This window comes from Desmodus rotundus, chromosome 2 (assembly GCF_022682495.2).
Source record: "Desmodus rotundus isolate HL8 chromosome 2, HLdesRot8A.1, whole genome shotgun sequence".
NCBI classification, from domain to species: Eukaryota; Metazoa; Chordata; class Mammalia; order Chiroptera; family Phyllostomidae; genus Desmodus; species Desmodus rotundus.
In genome coordinates this window covers 162,414,222-162,425,696 of record NC_071388.1, presented here as the reverse complement: position 1 = coordinate 162,425,696, position 11,475 = coordinate 162,414,222, and the positions used below count along the sequence as shown (strand labels likewise).

Genomic DNA, 11,475 nt, shown 5'->3' with positions numbered 1-11,475 from the left:
TTTATCCTAATGATACCCCCAATATCCCAAACTAATTGCTTGTTATTGAAGAATGCTAGAGAAGTCATTATTTAAAAAATTGGTAAATAAAAAGAATTAAGAATTTATTCTGCCTCTCTTACATGAACTGCACCATAGGGTAACCAATTAATAGTTGAAGAAAGTTTCTCTTCATGGAAGTATCTCAACATATAAATAGAGACAAATAGAATTGGAATATTACCATTTGCAATCCAAAATGAATTAGTGATCTAGGCATTGAACATCAATGATGCTGACAAAAAAAAGACAGTAGACATTATGTGCCTCATGATGGAGGAACACAATACCAAGTATAAGGTAGTTTAGCTAAAAAAATTGAACCTGAATATGATTAAGTTCCTAGATCCAAATAACAATTTACAGAAAATCAGAGGACAGAGGAATATGTTAAATGATTCATCAGCAAAATCTATTCTGTTGGAAACTGGACAAACCAATTTATTTAACAAAAACATTGCAAAGAATAAAAGACAAGGACAGTGAACCTTTGAATTAAGTGATATTTATAAGACATATCAACTGATTGTAATATGTGTGTTTATGTATATATTGATTTGAGCAAACTGCACAAAAATTTATGAAGTTGTTGAGACAATTGGAAATTTGCACATCGACTGAATATTTAATGGTATTAAGGCATTACTGTTTTAAAAATAAATGTAATGGCATATTAGGTTTAAAAAGAGTTTTTGTATTTTAGAGATACATGCTGAAATACTCATGGATAAAATGTGTGATCTGGGACTGGCTTCGAATCCCAAGGAGGCGATAGATGGGTATGGAGATAAAACCAGATTGGTCACGAGTGGATAACTATTGAAGCTGAGTGATGGGCACCTCTAACATTTCAGAAAATGTATGAAATTCTCCATAATAATAGAATGTTCCAAAGTGTTAGCAATACCAAAAATGTATTGTGGCTAAATGAAAAGGCTTGACAACACCTTTATTGGTAAGGATCTGAAGCAATTGGAAATAAAATCTTATATATTGCTGGTGGGAGTATAAAATCATAAAACCACTTTGGAAAACTATTTGGCAGTTATTTATAAAGTTATAAGGATGACCCAGTCATCTCACTTTTAGGTATTTACTCAACAGATATGAAAACATATGTTTATAAGTAGATTAGTAAGAATGTTTACAGCAGCTTTATTCAAAATAGTCAGAAATTAGAAATAACCCAAATATCCACTAGTAAAGAATGGATAAACAAATTGTGGTATATTCATACAATGGAATACTACTCAGCAATATGAAGGAAAAAAAAACTACTGATTAACAGCAACAACATGGCTGAATCTCATAGACATGATGCTAAAACTCATGAGCAAAAGGAGCCAGACACAGAAAAATCTATCCTATAGCTTTTTGTTTTTCAGGAAGTTCTCTAACTGGTAAAGTTAATCAATGGAGCTAGAAAACAGAACTGTGGCACCTGTGGGAGGGGCTTTGACTGAGAAGGGCAGGAGAGATCTGGTGGCTACATGGGTATATATGTTTGTCAAAATTCATTGACCTGTGCACTTAACATTTGTACATTCCACTGTGTGTAAATTATATCTGTTTAAAAATATCAAATAACAATGAAATCATGAGTGATTCAGCCAACCTCTTACTTGGTGTGAAGCATACAATCAGAGATGTCTATTGTTTTAGCACAGCTGCTAATGCAGCCTCAGCATGAAGAGTTCAACATGATTTTGTTCATGCTCAAAAGTGTTCTTTCCTGAACTAACTGGTCAAGTGGGCCCTGCAAAAACAGTCATTTAATAATTTAGTTAAGTTCTAGCTGAAGGTCTTTAGCCTTCTCTTAGATCAGCAGAAACCAGACAATGTGAGGCATACACACTAAAGGCATGGAGCTGGGAACAGGAGGCCTGGGAGTTCAGCTCACTTGTGCTAGTATCTAGGTATTGTTTCTCTTGCTTTGGGCAAGGCACTTTACTTTTTTCAACCTGTTGTTTTCCTTCCCAAAGGAAGGAACTGTATACAGCACAATCTCTGGGGTGTCTGTCAGATATATTCTTTTTTTTTTAGTATATTTTATTGGTTATACTATTACAGTTTCCCAATTTTCCCCTCTTTGCACCCTTCCACCCAGTACTCACCTTCCCTCCAGCGGTCCCCCTCCCCTCATATCCATGGGTCATGCATATATGTTCTTTGGCTTATCCATTTCTTATACTGTTATTAACATCCCCCCATTTATTTTGTACCTACCCAATTATGCTTCTAAAGCCCTGTACCTTTTCTCCCATTCTCCGTCTTCTCCCTCCCAGAGGATAATCCTCCAAATGAGCTCCATATCTATGATTCTGTTCTTGTTCTAGTTTTTGCTTAGTTTTTCTTTTTTAGATTCCATTGTTGATAGTTGTGAGTCTGTCATTTTAATGTTCATAGTTTTGGTCTTCCTTTTTTTTAATAAAACCCTTTAACATTTCATATAATAAGGGCTCAGTGATGATGAACTCCTTTAGCTTTGCCTTACCTGGGAAGCACTTTATCTGTCCTTCCATTCTAAATGATAGCTTTTCTGGGTAGAGTAATCTTGGATATAGGTCCTTGCTTTTCATCACTTAGAATACTTCTTGCCAGTCTCTTCTTGCCTGCAAAATTTCTTTTGAGAAATCAGCTGATAGTCTTATGGGAGCTCCTCTGTAGGTAACTCTCTGCCTTTCTCTTGCTGCGTTTAAGATTCTCTCTATTTTTAACCTTTGGTATTTTAATTATTATGTGTCTTGGTGTGGTCTTCTTTGTGTCCAACTTGTTTGGGACTCTCTGTGCTTCCTGGACTTGTAGATCTATTTCCTTCACCAAATAGGGAAGTTTTCTTTCATTATTTTTTCAAACAAGTTTTCAATTTCTTGCTCTTCTTCTTCTCCTTCTGGCATCCCTAGGATTTGGATGTTGGCCCTTTTGGAGACATCCCAGAGTCTTCTTGAACTCTTCTCATTTTTTTAATTCTTCTTAATTTTGTACTGGTTGAAGATATATTTCTTCCTTATGTTCCAAATCATTGATTTGAATCCTGGCTTCCTTCCCTTCCCTATTGTTTTCCTGTGGATTTTTCTTTTATTTCACTTAGTGTAGCATTCATTTCTCCCCTTTTGCTTTTGCTGTATTCAATGAGATCTCTGGGCATTCTGACCACCAGTGATTTGAACTCTGCATCTGATAGGTTGGCTATCTCCATATCACTTAGTTCTTTGTCTGGGGTTTTGTTCTATTCCTTCATTTAGGCCATATTTCTTTGTCTTCTCAGTTTGTCAGCCTTCCTGTGTCTGTGTACTAGGTAGAGCTACTTTGACTCCCTGTCTTTGCACACCTGTTAAGTTGTATGGGGCAGAGCCTTGAGTATCCACTAGGGCAGACAGCCTGCTTCACCACTTTGTGGCTCCATGTTTGGAGAGGAGTCAGAGAGGGGACAATGCCTTTGCTGGCTGACTTCTAGGGGCTTGCCTGACATTTGCCCTATTTCTAGTCACTTCACTCACTTCCAGTATGTAACTGGCACCCCTCCAGCTGCTGCCCTGTTCATGGTTCCCAGAGTGGGTGAGTTTGGGTAGGTTCTGGGCTCTCCTGAGAAACCAACAGTTTCTTCTACTCTCCCAACTCAGACTAGTTTTTACAACCACAACTTATGGGCTTTATTTTCCCCAGCACTGGAACCCTGAGCTGTGTAGTTTGGCCTGGGGCTGGGATCTCTTGCCCACAAGATGTCTCCCTGATTTTTATCCACCACACATGAATGTGGGACTGTGTGTTTGGAGAGCTGCTTCTGCTGTCTCACAGCCACTGGCTTGCCGTGGACACACTGTGCCCTCTTCACCCCAGTTCCCCGTTTCCACCCTTCCTGCCTGTCTGGATGAATATAGCTTCTTTAAATCCTTGGTTGTTAGACTTCAATACAGTTCAATTTTCTTGCAGTTCTGGGTGTTTTTCATTTTGAAATCAGTTGTCATCCTTTTTATGGTTGTGCAAGGAGGCAAAGTGTATCTGCCTATGCCTCCATCTTGATGGGAAGTCCAGATCTAACATTTGGAGACTGCACAGCTTTATCTTTCCTATAGAGCCTTCCCTGGAGTGGTGCAGAAAGTCCTAAACTGAACATGACATCTTTTTCTGCAGATCACTTCTTCTTCCAGTGTTGCTGTTCTCAGTTTCTCAGCGCCTCCATCATGAATTTGTTTATTCATTGTATACTTATTGAGTACGTAGGAGGTTCCAGGCACTGATCCCAATATTGGTGATAAAAATCCCTGCCCTGAAGAACCAAATATATTCTAGAGGGGAGAGATAGAGGGTAATGGAATGATATAAAATGTTACAAGAGCTATAAAAAAAAAAAGGTGTAGGTGGAAGAGGATAGAGAATGCTGGCAAGGATGACATTCTAGTCTTAAAATGGTGTCCAGGAAAGGTTCCACTGGGGAAGTGACACTCAAGATTGATATCTGGAAGCTGTCCCTGATCAGCCCTCTTTAATATCTGCCACGACCAACCATCTGGCGAGCCCTCCAATTTCACAATGTAATATTTCTCAACTTTACATTTTCTCCCCTAATTACCAATACCCATGTTCAGGCCCCTACCATCTCCTCTCTGGATTACTACAACAGTCTCCTAACTACACTGTCTCTTATTTTGTGTCCCCCAAATCAGTTTTTTATAAAGCCATGCCAGAGAGAGTTATCTAAAATATATATTTGACCATGTCATTTGCTTCCTTAAGACCCAACAATGGCTTCCTCCTTCCAACAAAGTAAATTCCAGATGCCCTCGCTAAGCAATTAAGCCTCTTGTGGTCTGGCCCCTGGTGACTTTTCATCTCTCAGCAACACCATCCTTGATGTCTCTCTCCCAAAGTGGAATATCCCCCTCCCCACACAACACACCACCAAAATGCTGATATCTGCTTTTACATGCCAGTGTAGATCTACCTTTATTTTAAAAGCAATTTTAGTAATCACTTCATCCCGATGATTTCCAAATTCTGCACCCTACCCCAGCTAGGCTGGGTGGTCTTTCTCTGTGGTCCCATGATATCTTGTACACATTAAAAAAAATCACTTTATTTACCACATTGTTCCAAAAAGGTCTAGAATGACTTTGTTTCCCTTACTAGATGATGAGCTTTCTTAGCATAGGACCATGTCTTACTAATTTTTGTAATCTTGGCTGCAACTGAACAATCAATTACATCATTTGTGTCTTGACTCTTCCATTCCCATTAACTCACTGATCTGAGTAAGCCAACAAGGATGATTTATAACTTGTGGCTGAAAGACAGATATGGGAAGTAGTCTCATTTCAAGGCTGATTCTCAACTAAAGTTAATTATCAGAGAGTCACAGATTCCTAGATTTGGGAGAACAATTCCAGGTAATCTAATTTAACCACCCACCTGACACTTGGAGGATCTTCTTCAATAATCCTCAGCTCACTGGAGGCTTCCTCTTTTCTACTCCCCTGTTCAGGATGTTATGCATGAAAATAATGAAGCAGGAAGTTATTTGTATTAGAACATATACGTACACATCAGAGTGTAGGTTTAAATCTGTAAATTACTTAAGATGATGAACAGCAAGCAAGCTATTACCTAAAATGTTAAACAAGAGTTAGGGACTTAGATTGTACCCAGAGAGAAAATTATTTGCAATTTGAAGTTAAAACCATCTGTCAAAGCAAGGGGTTCAGAAGAAAAAGCAAATGGGTAGGTAGATCCATAGGTGAATGGCAGGGGACAAGAACCACTCAAGCAAGGGACTGCCAGCTGGAACTGGCAGTCTGAGCACCAGACTAATTCTACAATCAGAAGAAGAGACTCGAAACTTTGAGTAAGCTGTACCTCACAGAAGCTTCAAGTACTACTTTTGTCTCAGAGTTCTATGAGGAACCCAGTATGTATTGTTGAGCATATTCCAATTGAACTCAACATGTTTGAGTTGCTTAAGGTTGCATTTACCTACAAGCCAGGAGCTTCTACCTTCTTTGTTTATTGGTCTTGTAGGAAAGAGAGGTACCTATGGGCATGAGGAGTAACAAACTCTTCAAGAATCAGAATTCTTTAAATTCTGCCTTTGCCTCTTGTTCTTAGTTTTTAAGCAGTTTGGGGTAAAAGCTATTACAAAGAAAAGTATTAAATGGTTAAAAACTGGAAAACTTACTTTGTCCAGCAGTCATTTTGTCCATCTTAGTATATAGTCTCTTCAGTAGCTATTTCCCTGGTTGAGCTGAAATCTGTCTTTTCTATGGTTTCCATTCATTGATCCTAATTTTAATCCAGGATCACACAGAACAAATCCAGATGATCTGCCACATTATACTCCTTGAATATCCTGAGGCAGCTTGCTTGTGTGATCAGAACTCACCAAACTCATGAATATCATAAATAGTGGCTCTTGTTGTTAATTGAGTTGTATTATGACTGTCCTTTTGAGCTATTTCTTTTTTAACAAGCCAAACCCTTTTAGGAATGGGATTCTCACTTATGTCCCAGAACTAACCAAACAGAGGTTCCCCCTTAATTACATCAATAACTTTATATGTAGACGTTAGACACCAGGGTGGGTGCTGGACAACTGGAGATCTAGAGATGTCTTTCCTTTTTTTTTTTTTTTTACTTTCCACTCCCTGTGCCTTACCTTTAGTAAGTGAGAAATTACTGTTAAAGACTTGGCTCAAGTTATTTCCTCTTCGGATCTCTTTCCCCTCTTCCAAGGTGAACTGACCATCTCATTTCTTCCCTTGAGTTGAGACTGAATATTATTCCTTCCACCCACCACCCTTTATCTAGAATGAAGAACTTCTTTTGTTATCTCTACTATCAAGTGGAATGCCTGGAACATAGCATATGACAAGTATTTATGAAAGGAATGATAATGTTTCTGGGTATCAGGTTACACAATAATTTATCTATTTATGCTCTATTATCTTTAAATAAATACGGAGATTCTTCCCATCATGTCAGCTGGAGCTCAGTTAACCCACTGCTCTGTTTGGCCACCAGTCTCTCGTCTCTCTCTTCAGCAATGGCGAAGTGGATACCTTTTCCTCAGGGAAGAGAAGTCCGGGTCTGGTTGCCTTTACCAATACAGAAAATGCTGGAGAGCCAAGTGGCAAAGCTGTTACCATTGGCATCTTTCACATGAACTATATTAAAAGAACTAGGATGTCTCTTACTGTTGGTGATCACACAAATTCTTCCCAGATTAGTATCCCTGGGCACCATATACAGGTTACCAGAGTGAAAGTCGATGGAGTCGGTAATCTTGCCAGTCTTCAGATCAACCTGAATGGTGTTGTACACCGTGATGAGTAATAGATGGTATGCATATCACAGGTCACCAGATGAGGGATTCCTTTTATGCCCACAAAGATCTTTTTTACTTTGCACAACTTGTACTTGCCCTCCTTAGATGTCAAATGATGAACAGAAAAGCCCCCCCTATGGTGTTATATATTAGATGGAAATTTTCTACAGTCTTGTCAATGCTGATGAAGTTCATAAAACCAGAAGGATATGTTATAGCAGTTTGGACCTTGTCATCAGTCTTGATGAGCTGCTATATGCAGACCTTCTTTCCTTCGTTTCCTGTTAGGGTGTACTTAAGTCTGTTCCTTAGGAAAGTGATGAGAGGGAGACATTTTCTCAACTTATAGAAGCCAGTAGGTGGACAAGGAGCAAACACACTTGTCAGCTTATCCAGCAGCCAATGTTTTGGAGGTGCTACACATTTCAGATGCTTCTTGGGACCCAGAGCCACTGCTGCACTAGGCACAAAAAGAAGACCGCTTTTCTCTGGTGCATGAAAAAAATAGCTAGGTTATACAATTTTGGAGCTCGATGGAAACTTCAAAGATTTTTCTATGCTTCAATTCTTCCTTTCAAGAGTCTTAACCTCGACTTTGTATTGGAAAGTATTGGGGAGTTAAAAAAAGTTCTGAGGTGTGGCTCAGTGGATTGATCGCCAGCCTGCAAACAAAAGGGTCACTGGTTCAATTCCCAGTCAGGGCACATGCCTGGGTTACAGGCCAGGTCCCCAGTGGGGGGCATGCAAGAGGCAACCACACGTTGTTTGTCTCCTTCTGTTTCCCCTCCCTTCCCTTCTCTCTAAAAATAAATAAATAAAAATCTTCAGACTTTGAGGGAGAAAGAAAGTGAGAGAATTATCGATGTTCAAGAGAAGCATTGGTTGCCTCTTGCACGCCCCCAGCTGGGGACCTGGCTGGCAATTCAGGCATGTGTCCTGACAGGGAATTGAACCAGTGACCTTTTGGTTGTAGACTGTCACTCAATCCACTGAGCCACACCAGCTAGGGCAATAAATAAAATCTTTTTAAAAAAGTCCTGAGGATGTAGTGCTACCCACAAAAATTCTGATGTAATCGATCTGGGATGTAGTTGGGGCATCAAGATTTTGAGTATCATATCTTAAGTTGCCGATTGCAGTGTGAAACAAAGGTATTCCTCTTTTGTTGCTGAGGAAACTGACTTCCAGGGAGTCATATGTCCTGCCCATGTTACATTTTGGGTAAAAATGAACAAAAAGAGAGAACCAAGATGGCGGCATAGGTAGACACACTGCGCCTCCTTGCATAACCAGAACTGACAGAAAATCGAAAGGCAAGGAAGTCCAACACCAAGGAAATAAAAAATAAACATTCATCCAGACCGGTAGGAGGGGCGGAGAAGGGCACTGGGGTGGAGAGGACTCGTGTGGCTGTGGCGGGACAGAGACTGGCAGAGTGTGGGACGAACGGCGAAGGCAGTCTGACCACTAGCAGACCCTGCGGCCCCACATTCGCGCACAGATAAACCGGATGAATGGCGGGGAGCAAAGCAGACCGTGCAACCCAGGGCTCCAGCTCAGGGAAATAAAGCCTCAAACCTCTGAAAGCACCCGTGGGAGTTGGGGCAGCAGCAGGAGAGACTCCCAGCCTCACAGGAGAGGTCATTGGAGAGACCCACAGGGGCCTAGAGTGTGTACAAGCCCACCCACTCGGGAACCAGCACCAGAGGGGCCCAGTTTGATTGTGGGTAGCAGAGCTGAGGATTGAAATCGAGAGGAGAGTGAAGCGGGCGCCATTGCTCCCTCTGGGCCCCTCCCCCACATACAGCGTCACAGCACAGCAACCAGCGTTACCCTGCCCTGGTGAACACCTAAGGCTCCTCCCCTTAAAGTAACAGATGCACCAAGACAAAAAAAAAAATGGCCCAAACGACAGAACACTTCAAAGCTCCAGAAAAAATACAACTAAGTGAGGAAGAGATAGCCAACCTATCGGATGCACAGTTCAAAACACTGGTTATTAAGGCGCTCACAGAATTGGTTGAATTTGTTCGAAAAGTAGATGAAAAAATGAAGCCTGTGCTAAGAGAAACAAAGGAAAATGAACAGGGAACCAATAGTGATGCGAAGGAAACTGGGACTCAAATCAACGGTGTGGACCAGAAGGAAGAAAGAAACATCCAACCAGAAAAGAATGAAGAAACAAGAACTCGGAAAAATGAGGAGAGGCTTAGGAACCTCCAGGACATCTTGAAACGTTCTAACATCCGAGTTACAGGGGTGCCAGAAGGAGAAGAGGAAGAACAAAAAATTGAAAACTTATTTGAACAAATAGTGAAGGAGAACTTCCCTAATCTGACAAAGGAAATAGACTTCTGCGAAGTCCAGGAAGCTCAGAGAGTCCCAAAGAAGCTGGACCCAAGGAGGAACACACCAAGGCACATCATAATTACATCACCCAAGATTAAACGCAAGGACCTACATCCAAGATTACTGTATCCAGCAAAGCTATCATTTAGAATGGAAGGGAAGATAAAGTGCTTCTCAGATAAGGTCAAGTTAAAGAAGTACATCATCACCAAGCCCTTATTATATGAAATGTTAAAGGGAGTTACCTAAGAAAAAGAAGATAAAAATAGGAACAGTAAAAATGACAGCAAACTCACAATTATTAACGACCACACCTAAAGCAAAAACAAGAGCAAACTAGGCAAACAACTAGAACAGGACAGAACCATAGAGATGGAGATCACATGGAGGGTTGTCAATAGGGGAGTAGGAGGGGGAGGGGGGAAGGTACAGAGAATAAATAGCATAGATGATAGGTGGAAAATAGACAGGGGGAGGGTAAGAATGGTGTAGGAAATGTAGAAGCCAAAGAACTTATAAGTATGACCCATGGACATGAACTATAGGGGGGGAATGTGGGAGGGAGGGGGTGGGCAGGATGGAGTGGAGTGGGGGGGGAATGGGACAACTGTAAAAGCATAATGAATAAATATATTTTAAAAAACTACAAAAAAATGAACAAAGAACTCAGGCCTTCTTACATCTGTTATAACACACTATTCATAGAATATCAGTGGCACTATTCATTTTGACCTCAAATAGAGACATTCCTCTCCACTGGGACACCAAGAAGCAGCCCTCATTTCAGAGGCACAGCGAAACCTGTTCACCCTCTAATTTTAGGATCGAAGCTTAGAAAATAGCTTTCATAATTCTGCTTCACATGTAGCACCAAATAGTACTATTTTTGTGTGGAAAAATATTACACTTTCCTTATTGTCATTTTAAGTAAAGGGAATAATCTTACTTTTTATGACATTCTCCTTCCCGCATGGGACTTAATACATGAAAACTCATTTTGACTGAAAACAAAATGCAGTCTATAATCTTTTAAATTTATGACTGAATTGGCCTTTGTCTATAAAGGATGTTTACCAGCAACCTAGGATACAATGTTTAAGGCAGATCATTGTTGCCTCTGCCCTAGGTGAGGAGGCTCAGCATTGTACACTATCCACGTTTTTCTTCGACCTCCAAAAACTTGACGTGGTGGTATTTTTACCGATACCACTCTTCTAGTTCCACCATGAGGTTACTCTTACAGTAAGCAGAAGATACATATTCTGGCTATCTATCACCGTGTGACAGATTATCCTGAAATCTGGCAGTGTAAAACAGCAATTACTTTATTATGTCTGAGATTTTGAGGAGCAAGGAAGGATACAGATGGGTAATTCCTCAGTTCCAAGAGACACTGCTTGAGGTCACTCAGATAATCAGCTGGAGGTCAGGCTACTCGGGAGGGCCTGAGACAGCTTCATTCACATGTTTGGCTCACACAGGGATGACTGAAAGGTTGGGATCAGGTGGGTCTGTCAACCAGAGCGCCTACCTACATGTGGCTACTCCAATGATTGTCTCAAGGTATTAGGACTAGGATGACTTCCTCTCTTCCTCTTCCTGCACTTCTTCCTTCTCCTCCTCTCTTACGTCTCCCTCACCTTCCTCCTCCATCTCCTTTTAAAAAAAAATATATGATACAGCTTTCCAATTTTTTTCTTATGGTAAAATATATATAACATAAAAGTTACAATATTAACCATTTTAAGTGTACAGTTTAGTGACTTAAG

The 11,475-nt window shown here is 40.5% G+C and overlaps 1 pseudogene; it reads right to left on the bottom strand.

Annotated features, from left to right (window-relative positions):
- Positions 1-7,005: 7,005 nt before the first annotated feature.
- Positions 7,006-10,933, bottom strand: LOC112305745 (small ribosomal subunit protein eS4-like; annotated as a pseudogene).
- Between the last annotated feature and the right edge of the window lie 542 nt (positions 10,934-11,475).